Here is a 13,553-nt window from a genome sequence, read left to right as displayed (position 1 = left end):
TAGAAAGGAGGTATTTGGTTGCGGTTCATTCGAGATCCAGATGAAACAATGATTTCGTTCTGCGTGCTTGGCTTGTAAGATTTTGATTCACGTAAATTTAGCGTGAATTCAGTAGGTATATACGAGTAAAACTGACGGACAGTTGTAGGGTGTTCACAAATTTTTCCTGCTACAGTGAAGTAAATGGGCATGTATTGGACTGCTCCTGATATAAATTTTCCGAGTAGCAGTGGAAAATTTTGTCGCGAAAAATAAAGTTTTCCAAAAGATGATGACGAATTCAATTTTTCATGCTCACCTAGTACAGGGTGGGGCAGAACCGATTGAGGAGTTTTGAGGCAAAATAAAAGAGCAAAGGAGGTACATAAAAAAGAAAGTTTATGTTCCTCGAGGTTAACATAGCATACCATTTAGAATGCTAACCTCAAGGAAAATAAATATTCTTCTTTATGTACCTCCATTGCTCTTTCATTTCGCCTCAAAACTTCTCAATCGGTTCTGCCCCACCCTGTATATTGCGTAAATTTATTGCGAATTTTGAGTAGGCTCCAACTATGCTGTGCTTGAAATATTGCGTTCAATTGAGACTAATTGATTGTATCATTATGTAAAAATTATATGGTTTGATTATTTGTGTTTCCCAATATTTATATTATTCTCAAGATGACGCATTAATCTAAATCCACAGTTGACGCAGTTGACAGCGGCCCGGCATCAAAAAGTGCAGCGAGCATCTACACGTGTCGTGTACACGTTCATACCTGTTGGGTTGGAGCACGTCGGCGTTGAGCTTCTTTCTCATTAATCATTAACACGACCTGCTTGGAATATGTGTTTTCCGGGTAATTTGCTTGTCAAAATAGTATCCTCTTTACGCAGAGGGATACGAGTAAAAATTCGGTTTTCTATTGCTGACTTCGACAGTGAAATTTAAAATTTTGGGGAAATTTTCTTGAACCGTCAGATAATTATTCTTAGTTTACGTCTACATTTCTAATTAGGTGGAGACTATGTCTTTCCTACGAAAAATATTAAACATTAGGCTGCAGAAAAATAGTGACACAAATTGATGAAGGCATTTCACGCCTAACTTTTCAAAATCATCGAGTGATGATTCGTTAAAACATAGAATAATATACTCGATGAAAATATTGAAAATCGAACCGCTTTTAAAATTGGTGTAATGTTCACATTATGAAACTTCGATACTCATCAAGCATTTTCCTGTAGCCTTTGCTCTGTGCTGAACCATCGTCCGTTATGGATAAACGAAGTTTCTTTCAGGGGCTGTTTTCTCGAATATTGCAGCATGTTCATATAAAATGGCTATTGGAACCATCTAATCATCACGGTGGGAGCATTAACTTCTATCATTTATAGTAATATTTGCAATACTTCAGTTAAATCTTTTAATATTACTCGACTGCCATGTCTTCTCCGACGGCGCAACGGTAGAGGGTTGGCTTCGTGCGTGGGAGATCGGAGTTCGAATCCTGCAGGCAGGGACTTTCTTGCAGTCGATTTCTCACGAGGTATGTGTATTGTTCTCTGATAATTTGTTCCTGCTACATGTCTGACATTGTTACTTGTACTGCCAGGGTGTATATTCATACGTAGTCCTCATAATATGGTTGTCTGGAGCAATATCAGTAAATGTAAATGCATCGTATGTGAAGCTAAAGGATACATTTTTGTCGACTTAATTTTAAAGGTGGCCATCGGTGGCTCATCGATGTGCCACCGGTGCCAATGGGCAGTTATTTGTGGAAGAAGAGTTTTTCGAGTTGGGTGGCCATAGGCAGGTTATAGGTGGAACATAGGCCGGACACGCCATCGATGCCGCATCGGTGCACCACCTATAATTTCCACCTTTAGCCACTGATAATCATCGATGCGCCACCTTAAATTTTTATTTGGGATAGCATATATATAAAAAATTCTAAAGTGGCTAATAATGACTTCGAGACAGGCCAGAAGAATATTTTATGAAGGAATTACACTGCATTAATTGTTATCTTATACATATCTTGACATGTTGATAAGGCTTGAGACACACCAGAGTATTGTCGAGTTTACTCGTAAACAAATTACCTCTCCAAGAATAGTTTAGAATGCATTCACGACCTGTCTTTTCCACCTAAAATGTTGAGACGATTAGAATCCGAATGCTGATTTTATTTTATCATGTATTTAAATTCACGAATTTAGGAATTGTGTAGCAATTTTTCTTCACGAGGAGACGAGCTTATACATATAAGCAGCTAACGCTATTTTAACGTGTATAAAAATATCGTAAATTTCCGGCAAATATTTGGATCCCAGAGATATATCTTCATAGGATCCGGCATGTTCCGTGAGGATGCTCTTATGCATGCAAAGCAAAGGCACATCGGTATATAGGATGACCTCGATACTTGAGCTAAAATATGAAAGTGTTTGGAGGATTTAAATTGCTACAAGCGATTTTGGTGTTAAAGAATGAATTAGTTGAAGCCATGATAAACTCGATTTTCATATAAATATATGGAATGGTTATGATTTTCGCTGTTGCTCAATCAAGTGAACATTATTGAGAAATATGCTTAATATATGCGATTAACAAAACATAATGACTCGCCCACTCCTCATTTAAGGGGTGACCAATAAATCATGTTTCATAAACTTGATATTAAATCATTACCGTTTGAATTTCACAGGTCACTTTCGACCTCACAACCCGCACTGAACAGCGCTCATCAACGGCATATTATAGCCGTGCAAAGTGCAGAAGCTATGCAAGGTGCAGAAGCTGTGCTAAGTACAGAAGCTGTGCAAAGCACGGAAGCTCAGGAGAAGTGCATAAGCTATGCAAAAAGTATAAGCTGTTCGGAGTGCAGAAGCTGTGCAAAGTGCAGAAGCTGTGCAAAGTGCAGAAGCTGTGCAAAGTGCAGAAGCAATGCAAAGTGCAGAAGTTGTGCAAGGTGCAGAAGCTGTGCAAAGTGCAGAAGCTGTGCAAAGTGCAGAAGCTGTGCAAAGTGCAGAAGCTGTGCAAAGTGCAGAAGCTGTGCAAAGTTCCGAAGCTGTGCAAAGTACAGAAGCTGCGCCAGGCAGATCAATTCAGGATTGAGTGATGTTTGCGCGAGTTAAAGTGGGGCTTGGTAACGGTTTCATTAAATGTTACAGTTACGATCCATATTAAGGGGATAATTTCGAGTTGAATTTCCAACGTTTTCGGAATTAAATGGAATTAAAAAACGACTGAACTGTCACTCGAAATTTGTGATCAAGTCGCGCAGCTGAGGGTGTTTCAGGTAACGGCTATCAGGGCAGCAGATAACTGTGCATGCCGGCATAGCCACCGCAGCCTCCTGAACTCGATAATCCACTCGATCATGTAACAAATTGACAACTTATTTAATTACGCATTAATATTAAATTTAGGTCAACAGCAACCCTCCCGTAAGTGTTACCCAACACCCGCTATACATATACGATGCTAGGCTTCAAACCAACGAACAGCAACAAACACATATTAGATTTGCACTTCAAATATACCTTTGCCGCATGACAATGCAATTATTCGATTCTTCACTCTTAGACACTTTTAATACCAGAATTGGAATCTTTTGGTCGTATACCAACAGACGCGGAAGATGGTACTGAGGAGGACGCCTGGGACGAGTCTGAACTAAAGTCACAAAAAGAATCTTCATTGTAGGATTTGTTAATTCATTGCTGTTCTTTCACATCTTGTTCCTCTTAAATTCATTAACTTCACAAATGAATAATCTAGTTTGCTAGTACGAGTTCACGGAAGACCGTGCGTCAAGAGCCTCTTGAGGCGCTATCTCGGATGACGGACACGCGGCGCAGATAACGGCGTGACGGGGCTTGGCCAATATAAATATATAGCTGTATTTGTGTTAAGAAATTCAAACGATAAAATGTCTCGGGATTAAATAAAAGTCAAAAATCTTAAATTAACAAATTAAGAGTTTGATGATGAAAGCCACTTAACATAATCGAAATTTTGATCTCTAAAGCGCACATACATAATTATTCTTGATAACAAAATCTGCGACGGTAGGTAGATCGCCTCACCGAAGGTGAGAAAAACAAGCGTCAGAGTCTCTTTGGTTTTGCGGCTAAAAATCGCTTTCATTTTTCGGTTATAAAATTTCTATCGACAGTGGAATGCGTGCTAGGTTCGAATAAGGTACTTCAGTTTCATTTTGCATCAAATTTCGGACGGAACCCCAAAGTCATATCACCACTTATCAAACTGCAGTACAGGAAACCTAATTACAATCTGACAGCATTTCGAATATTCTTAAAATATTCCATCATTTCCTTCTCCAGTAGAAAAAGCACTCATTTTACGAATTTCCTTCATTAGACTAGGTAAATGATGGAAGCTATGAAAGTTGAGATTAATGCTAAGCTGAATGCAACACTTGCTTCAGAGGTACTGAAGTTTAATTTAAAACTCCACACGTGCACCAGAAGGCGCGTAGTTGCAGGCGCTGACACTCGTTATCTTCCCCGGCCTGATAAGCGGCCTCCTGCTTACCACGCCACGCAGCTCAGTTAACTCAATGAACCAAAATGAGGGATTTTTAGGTTGAAGAAAACTTATTCCAAGAAATTCATCATGAAAAAATTCTTTTCAGTGCATGAAGTAAATATATAGGCAGTGCATGCGGGCAAGCTTGTAGCTTGTTGGGAACCCTCGGCGACCGCCTATCAACCGTAGAACAACGGTGCCTTCAGCACGCTCAGGCCTCGCCTTCTTGTACCCTCCCCGCCCTCTTGGCCCTATCCCCCCCATCTCTAAAAGCCTGTCGTGTCGATCCCTTGATTCCCCCAGCCCACCCCTGTCTTTTCCTTTGCCAGCTAAAGCTCAGCTGTTCTGCCAGTCGAAATTTTCGAGGGAACTTTACTATACCCAACTCAACTCTTTTTTGTATTTTTCTCTGTCTTTTTCTCCGTTCAAGAGGCCTAGGTCGTGCATTTAGTAATGGCTGGACAGAAAATAAAAAAGATAGTCGGAAAGCCCTCTACGGACGGAAAGCCCTCAGGAGGACATGTGCCACATTGGGAGGAGTCAACGGCCATATAAGTGGCATTTCTCCCTTCGTCTGTTAACCCTCGTCTATTTATTGTTTCTGTTTAAATTTTGTTATTTTCATGTGATATTATCTGTCTCCGTTAAAAACTTATAAGCAAAGAAAATTCCACAAAAATTCATTGTATCTTTAAAGTAAACGTTCCGGAGTCCTGCTCCATCGTCAGTTCGAAAATTCTAGAACACAGATAAATCAGTAATTAGTACAGTCAAGATTACAACAAAAAACCCAAGCCGAAAAAACCTACCTATTTACAATTTCAAGCGGGTAAGAGCTAAAAGCTAAATTTAAACTAGGCCTCTGTTTAAAAATATGCAATGATTCTAAAACGTGCAAATCAGAAACACCGGAACTGGAAGCTAAAACTTTGAAGTCACTGTCTGAAACTGGAACATCGCACTGCTCGGCGTGAGCCCGCACAGCCGAATGAGGTGGGCGCGACAGTAAGTTACCAGTTCCACAACTCCTGCCCTTATGTTCTGCGACCCTAGAATAGAGATTGCGAGACGTCATCCCGACGTACGCAGATGCACATCGTGCACAACTATATTTATAACTAGAGACGATCGCATATGCATAGGGCGAGTATCTTTGTACCTAAAAAAGAACCGTTTTAAAATGGTTGACCAATATGACACGAAGATTAACATTTGTTAAATACTTCGAATAGTTTCGCTCCCTTGTGAAATACTTCGCTCCCTTGACATAGTTTCGGATGCAGGGCCAAAATATGGAAAGGAGCAATAAACAACATCCCTACCGTCGCGCTCGGGACCAACCTCAATGTACCGCTTAGACATGAATTTCTTTATTTGGGTAAATACCATATTAGTCGGAAATCCATTAAGCGAAAAGATATTTCGTAGAAATTCGAATTCAGCGTGCATAATATTGTAAGTAGAACAAATACGAAAGCCCCGATGTAAAAGTGTATGAATCTCATTAATCTTAAATCGAAACGAGCAAAAGCTAAAAAAAGCTGGTACTGAAACCTGTGAAAGTCAATTTTCGGAATACAGAAGTTTGAAAACGGCAATTAGATTTAGTAATATTGCAATCGAGGAAGGACAGGCTATTGTTAGATTCCAGTTCCATAGAAAATTTGATGGATTTATGTTGCGAATTTAGGTAATCGAAAAAGAGTTTAACGTGAGGAGGATGCTTAAAAAGTGAAAAAGTGTCATCAACGTATCTGTTGTAGAATATTGGCTTAAAATCAAGAGAGCAATTGGACAGCCAGGAAACCTCATGAAAGCACATAAAAATATTTGCAAAGGTTGGGCCGAGCGGGAGACCCATGCCCAAACCGTCAATCTGTCGGTACAACTTGTTAGCAAATATGAAAAAAGAGTTTAAAACAGATATTTACAAAGGAGATTTAAAAAATTACGTTTCAAACCTATAACGAGATCATTTACATCCTAAAACAAAGAATTCAGGCATATATATATGGTTTCATGAAGAGGCACATTAGTGAATAAATTTTCCACGTCAAAAGAGGCCATAGTTAGGTCCTGAACGTTGGTAAAATTCTTTAGGCGGTCCACAAACGTGTAAGAATTGTCTATAGTATACTTATTAGTCGTGAGACAGTTTAAAACCGGTACCAAAAACTTAGCAAATTTAAAACTAGGCGTATTGTACGCGGCAAAAATTGGCCGGAATTGCAAGTTAGAGGCAAAATCGGACTTATGAATTTTGGGCAAACCATATAAAATAACGGGACCTGAACCAGAGGTGAGAAGTTTAGAAGTTTCCGGTGAAAAGGCAAAAGAATCTTCAAGTTTTCGCAAGAAGTCATTAATTTTGTCTTCAATTTTCAAAATTGTTTTAGAAATTGGTCTGTAATTTCAACGAATTTAGAAGGATCGGTAATAAGTTCTGTAAGGCTACTGTTGTACCGGCTACGATCGACCAATACAACCCCCCTGCCTTTATCACGTCTACAAATTATCTGGTCTCTATTTTTGGCCAAATCTTTCAATAAAAGCGTGTCACATGGTTTAAATACAGAAGAAAAAATTTTATATGACTTGAAACCACATTATTATCTGTATGCGTTATCCCTTGCTTGCAGAAAGTTCCTCCAACGTATTCTAGGGAAAGCTCACCTTTCGAGCTAAGAGTTCTGAACTATTTCAAAAATGACAAAATATACACTACCTTATTATGCAACAGCATTTCCGTTATTACAATGAATGAATGTCTTCTTAATAGCCCATTAATGTCAAGAACTATTTTTTGATTTTTTTTCTGTTTCCTGTGAGAATATTATCACTTGTGACAGCAATAAAAAGAAAAGATGTTCGAATATTTATTTTTCGTTGTGTGGGAAAAATTATAGCTTGGTCCCATTTGGAACAGGACTAAATATTTCATGATTTGAATAACTTTAGGAATATTATATCACGTAATACCATATACAGCATTAAAAGTACTCACCTTATCGATAAAGTTCTTCATCTAACACATAAATAATATATTTTTTAAACGAATTACTCACCTTTCTCTTCTATAATATCAAGCCGTCCAGTCTGACATCTAGCTAGTTCTTATAGTCATTGAATGATAACTGAGCAGGAAGTGTTCGGCGCAGCAGAACCAGAAGTTGCCAGAACATGTACAAGATGTGTATCAAACCTATGCATCCACTTGTATATTTATTTGAGCTTACAATTTAATTATGAATCCATTTTTCTCCGCTGGTTCCAAGTGGAACTGCTCGGTATTAATCGGTTAATACGTATCGAGCGACATTTTTCTATCTTGTCCAAAATTATCTGTTATATATTCGTCCATGTTTTTGTATGTTTGAACCAAACTTTACTTTAATACATCGCATACATATGTATATTTGTCAATGTTTTTGCATTTGTAGCTTGGTACCACACAATATGAATTTTAATTTTAAATGTATAATTGTCTGACACTGATAGATGGAGGAATGGGTTCAATTAGAAAATTTTGACTTCGATATCTAATTTGGAAAATATGTGTTATATTAGAAAATAATTTCAATTTACTTTCACATTTCTTAATGAGACTCTTGAAGAATTGCATTCAACGTAAATTTTACTGGAACTTACTTCAATTAACGTGTTTAATCTTTTAAATTAATGAAAGTATATTATATAATAGGTTATGCGAGGGCGATCCGGGATGACGAGATTCGGGGTGACGGTATTCGGAGTGACGGTATTCAAGATACCAGGATTCTCAAGTTACAGCGATAATCTGTACCTTTTAACGCCACGCTAACCTATTTGTCTATGTGTATAAATTATCCAACATACGATAACTTTCATATAACATTAATGTATAGGTAATCTATAATAAGAACCCTTTATTGTATATCTCTTATCATCCCGACACGATAACGGCAGAGATAAGGCATGGTGCGCAGAGACGGTCAGTGTGCTTGTCTCTGTGGTGCGGCTGGCACGTGCATCTCTGAAATTTAATATTTTTTATTCATTATTTATTATGTAAATGGAATTATTGCAGGAAGTCAGACAAGAACATTAAACACAATCATTGAATTGAGTGCAACAATCAGCGCCGCGATGATAGAAGCAGATCATCTGTGTTTCTTTTAAATCATCGGTGTATGGAAAGAATTTCTGTAAATAAAAACAATTTCTATATTTAGAAAGAATTTCTGTACATGGAAAGAATTTTTATGTGTATAGAAAGAATTCTTATTAATAGAAATAATTTTTACATATAGGATGAAAGAAATAAAGAATTTTTATACATAGATATAAGAAATATAATTCAATCTATTCCGTTAATCCAATTTTTTCAGAACATTTTTCCTGGTTTCAAATCTTGTATTGTTTACTCTTTTAATACGTTTTCCTGTTTTTTCTTACTCATCTTAGAATTATTTTTTTTTGTTATTCAAGTTCTAATTTATTATACGTGCGGTGGATGCAGTGAATCCCTGGCATTCATTTTTTACCTTTTTCCAGCTAAAACTTTTTAAAACAATATTTCTACTCTCAAAAACTTCATGTCCATAAATATCCATCTACAGAATTTCCCTAAAATATTTTTTTCCCGAAGTTAGAGCAAATTTAAATTTTTTTCCGCGAAGTATTTTACATTGAAATTATAAACTTGGGGTAAATTATATAGATCTTACCCTAAGCATGGCTGGCTGGGAGTACCAGCTGGGGAATATAGGAGCCTTTACGGGGGGGGGGGGAAATATAAATCCCCCGCAATTAGGGAGCACTGGTCACCCGACAATGGGTTAGACCATAAACGCGACCCCGACATCTCCCTACAACTTGAAGTCGGGGTTCGCTCAACCCCTGACTGCACCCACTGGTTTTATGACTCAACCCCCACATGCACTCCTCGGGTTTGGGGCTCAACCCTCTCATGCACCCACAGGTTTTGGGGCTCAACCCTCTCATGCACCCGCTGGTTTTGGGGCTCACCCTCTCATGCACCCACTGGTTTTGGGGCTTAACCCTCTCATGCACCCACTGGTTTTGGGGCTCAACCCTCTCATGCACGCACTGGTTTTGGGGCTCAACCCTCTCATGCACCACTGGTTTTGGGGCTCAACCCCCGCCTGCACTCCCTGGACATGGGGTTCAACCTTCCCCCAACTTGGACATTGGGGGAAATTATGTCGGTTTTGTCCCGATTTCTTCGAACATGATTTTCAAAAGGGGGACGAAACCGAAAATTTAATCGAAAGTTTGCATGATATTAATGATACGCGACCGTACAATGGCGGTAGGGGAAGAATGATGTGAGGAGAAATAAGTACAAATCTCGAGATTCTACGGAAAATTTGATCAAAGTGAGCGTAAACTATTAATTAATTTATTATTATTAAACAATACAAGATTTAACAATGATGTTCACCAAATAATCGGCACAATTCTTCACAAACCCTCGAAAAGCTTTCGTAAAATCAACGTGAATCAACCAACGTCGTTGTGTCGGAAGTTTTACGTCAACGCTAGTCGCAGGAGACTCGATTTCAAGCGAATACACAATAATACCACAGCTTCAGGCAGTGGTCCTCTGAACAGAAAAGCGCCCAGAAACACAAAGTAAGCGTTTCCATATTAAAATTATAAATTATATTCTACGACAGTTTAAATATTACCGCATCAAAATGCGTAATAAAATCAAATTCTACTCTTCCTTAAATTTAAATAGAGGGATTAATATCGATGCAGGGGCAGAGAAACGATTGCATTTACGGTTAATTTGAGGAATAAAATTTTTTGTCGATTTGAATGGTAGTTGAATTATTTTATACCGCAACACAATTGATAAAACTATAAGAAAATAACGATAGCTTTCGCAGCTATAAGCTTTCTCACCTCACATTTGATACTGGATTAGTTAGTTTCGTTAGGTATCATGCTGACTTGAGAGCTTATTTGATACATTTGTTCATTTAACCCGACTTAATTTGGATGCATTATTAATGTGATGCAATTACATTAATAAAATAATTTTAATAATTATAATGATTTTTTATTAAGCATTTAGCAATATTATTAATGAGATTTTGTAATTATTTTACGTATAAATTCACTATTTATCTGTACAGTTTTGAACCAAATAATTATTCTAGAAGATATTATCTTGTATTTACCTCTCAGGTCTCCATACGAAATAAGCACGGTCTCCATTGCATTACGAAATAAGGTTTAAATTGCTTTACGAAATAGGGTTATATTGCTTTACAAAAATGGGCTTATATTGCTTCACGAAATAAGGTTTATATCACTTTACGAAATAAAGTTCATATTGCATTAAAAAATAAGGTTTAAATTGCTTTACGAAACGGGGTTTATATATTGCTTTACAAAAAAGGGCTTATATTGCTTCACGAAATAAGGTTTATATTGCGTTACGAAATAAGGATAATACGTATTGATAAATAAGGCTTTGCTTGCAGTGTGATATAAGATTTATATTGTTTTGCGAAATATGGTTTATAAAGAGTTCCGAAATAAGGTTAACATTGTTTTGCGAAATAAGGTTGCTATAGTTTTACGAAAGAAAGTTTTCAAATTATCTGTTCCAAAGTATTCTTAGTGTATATGGTTTCCAGATAAATGCGTGACTTTTTCAAAATGACGGAACTTTTACTGCCCTTATGTTGGTCTTCCTGTGCCAGTTTGACCCGGCAGAAGGGCGTATAATTACAATGTATGTTTAAAAAGTTCTGTCTCAATTTCTACAATAGGACTCACTAATCATTTTTAGTGCGTAGTCTGGACTTTGGTCACAAGCCTGTAGCCACGATGGTGCGTTGTTCACGCGCGCCTGCTAAAATTTCTGTCGTTCTGAAATAACATGTTCATTACCTTAGTTGACGGATGGATGTAATATTACAGAAATACGAAAAATATATTTATTTTTGTGAGCAAAACATCAATAAAATTATTGGATTCGTCACGAAAATGGCTTTGATACGCTGTGCAGTGTCGCAATTTTTTTACTCCATGCAACGCAGTCATTTTGGAGTAATTTTTCAAAGTTTTTTCACAATGCAAGCATAGTGTAGCAAGCAACTTTTGATGAAAATTGTCACCCCTATCAATGGGATTTCCATCTGTAGCTTTGTATTCTTCTGATTAAAACGTTCAACAGGAAAAAATTCTTAGTAAACTTAAATATTTAGCTGCAAGGGACAAACAATTTCCGTTCAAACCGGCATATTATACCAAGGCTCGAAAATCTAAGAATAAATTATCTTTATTTTCAAGGTTGTAAATATTCTTGACTTGAAGCTGTGTTTAGAAAAAAAGTAAAATCTTTCTAGAAAATGTATTAATGACCGAAGTTTGAGTGAGCAAACAAAATATCTGCAGTTTAGATTAATAACAATAAATGAAGCCTTGAGTTCTTTGACATGATTTAAATACAGTATCGCAAGAAATCTTCACAATAACACTTTTCCTCTCTCCAGAGCGGAGAAGTAAAGATGCACATCGACCGAGCAGGAGCGAACTTCCCCATCCGCTCCCTGGCCTAGAACTCGTCCAAGTAAGTTCGAGGGTCGGTGAGTTCAGTCTGGCTTAGACCAGAAATTTCGCCGCGAGATTCGGATATTTGGAGACGAACCATCACACTAGTGAGATTAAAGCTGGTAAATCCGGGACGAACAATAAATTTTTCGATAAAGTTGCAGCTACTAATTTTAAATAATTTTTCATATGATTATGTTTAATCAATAGCTTGATTTAATTGATATATTACGGAAGAAATGTGTACATTGACTCGCGAAGCAATAGCGGATCAATAATTTTATAACCAATCTCACCATTCTTTTTACAACACTTCTCCTTAACTTCACTTCTTGTTTGTTTGTTTGTCTGCTACAAATCTTATAATCAATATTTAACACACTTCTACTTGTACAATTGATCTAAAATTTTGCACACTTACGTAAAGTTGGAGACAATGCACGAATCATTTAACAGAATATATAATTTTAAAATGTATTTTTTTGTAATTTCAAAAAAATTGAAAAAATAAATTTTTCTTTCACAAATCTTATTCAACATACTTCTACCTGTCCAATCGATCTGAAATTTTGCACACTTGTGCAAAGTCAGAGACAATGCATGAATCAATTGACAGAATAAATAATTTTAAAAATTTAAATTTTTTTCTCATATTAATCTTAAAAATTTACAAATTAATTTTTATAAATATATGGAAATAAAATTAGAAATTCATTGTAGATATGTAACAACGGAGACACTGTATTCTTTAGAAGTGTTGTCTTTAAAAGGAATTTTTAAAAAGTATATTATTAATTTACGTGATGTCATTTAAAGATCTATCAAGCACCATGCCAAGTCGAAACCTAATAGGAGCTTAATCAGAATTAAGTCTCACATAGAGTTGCAATGGGGATTTACATTAAACAAACTTCTCTTTCAATGTTTTAATTTTACATGAAGGGAGGAGGCGTACGACATTGTTTGCGTGGCAGACTGGGGACAGAACCTCTCTTTCTCCTCGATGAATGCAAAACTGGTACGCGATATGATTTTATGCAGTTGAATCGTTCATCCACGACATGGATGTCGCATGACGAAACCTGATTTATTCTACAAAGATATAATGTCAGAAGAGACAGTATTGCTTCAAATATTTGTTTCTTTATTCAAGGTCTATTTTTTACACGAAAAACATAAATTTTTATAATTATTTTTTTTTTGCAAGAAGTGATTTATCAGTATGTGTTGAAGAACATTTGTTACTGATGGGCCAATTGCCTCATCTCAACAATTTAATTTCAGTTAAAAATTGTACTTTTTAAATTGCTGAGACTATTTTATGAATTAATCAAGAGGATAAAATAATTGTTTCAGATTGGCAAGGAGCGACCCTTGGGCTTCGACCCCTGCTGTGTGAGCTACTTCAGCAAGTGCGAGTACCTCCTGGTGGAGGTTGCCA

At 36.8% G+C, this 13,553-nt stretch overlaps 1 long non-coding RNA gene across 1 annotated transcript; it reads left to right on the top strand.

The window, feature by feature from the left end:
* Positions 1–9,191: 9,191 nt before the first annotated feature.
* Positions 9,192–13,531, top strand: LOC108681951. Its single transcript, XR_001931537.2, has 3 exons — positions 9,192–10,177; positions 12,055–12,131; positions 13,469–13,531. It is a non-coding gene; the product is annotated as an uncharacterized LOC108681951 (long non-coding RNA).
* Positions 13,532–13,553: the final 22 nt, after the last annotated feature.

Source organism: Hyalella azteca, unplaced genomic scaffold (genome assembly GCF_000764305.2).
Source record: "Hyalella azteca isolate HAZT.00-mixed unplaced genomic scaffold, Hazt_2.0.2 contig9022, whole genome shotgun sequence".
NCBI lineage: Eukaryota > Metazoa > Arthropoda > Malacostraca > Amphipoda > Hyalellidae > Hyalella > Hyalella azteca.
This window is presented reverse-complemented; position numbering and strand designations above follow the sequence as displayed.